This window comes from Myotis davidii, unplaced genomic scaffold, assembly GCF_000327345.1.
Source record: "Myotis davidii unplaced genomic scaffold, ASM32734v1 scaffold95, whole genome shotgun sequence".
NCBI lineage: Eukaryota > Metazoa > Chordata > Mammalia > Chiroptera > Vespertilionidae > Myotis > Myotis davidii.
The window spans coordinates 1,331,204-1,331,689 of NW_006286950.1; the positions used below are offsets into that span (position 1 = coordinate 1,331,204).

Here is a 486-nt window from a genome sequence, read left to right on the forward strand (position 1 = left end):
CCAGGGGTGGGCAAAAATAACTTGTAAAAAAAAAATCTCTCCCCAAAGATGCTTCTTTCCACTGCAAGCAAATCTGCGCGGAAAGTTCCCAGCCCAAGGGTATGGGTCCTGCATGCCCGACGTGCAGCGGAGCCTTGGGAAATGTCCTTTGAAAAGTGATTTCTCCTTAACTTTCAGAAATATAGGTGTGTGCATATTGCAGGCGCACCGGTGCCCCTTATGGAGTCGCCCTGTGTGCGCGGGTTAGACCTCCGTGTCGCGGCTGTGCGTCTAAGGCAGGACTTGTCGTCCTCCGGGCGTCGGGGCTGGAAGCCAGTGCCGGATGTGCGAGGGCCTTTGCGGGAACGCCCTGCGGTGGGCTACGTGACCTCTGCCTGGGGGTGGAGTGGCCCCGTTGGGATCTGGGAGGCAGCCCTGGGGTGGGGGGCAGTTTCAGCTGGAAAGGGAGGACTGGGGAGGTGTGCTCCAGAGTTTCACTGCACACCC

The 486-nt window shown here is 58.8% G+C and overlaps 1 protein-coding gene across 1 annotated transcript in view; it reads left to right on the forward strand.

Moving 5' to 3' along the window:
- Positions 1-486, forward strand: part of SPRY2 (sprouty RTK signaling antagonist 2) — a 4,866-nt gene that overhangs the window by 1,280 nt on the left and 3,100 nt on the right. The window lies entirely within an intron of this gene.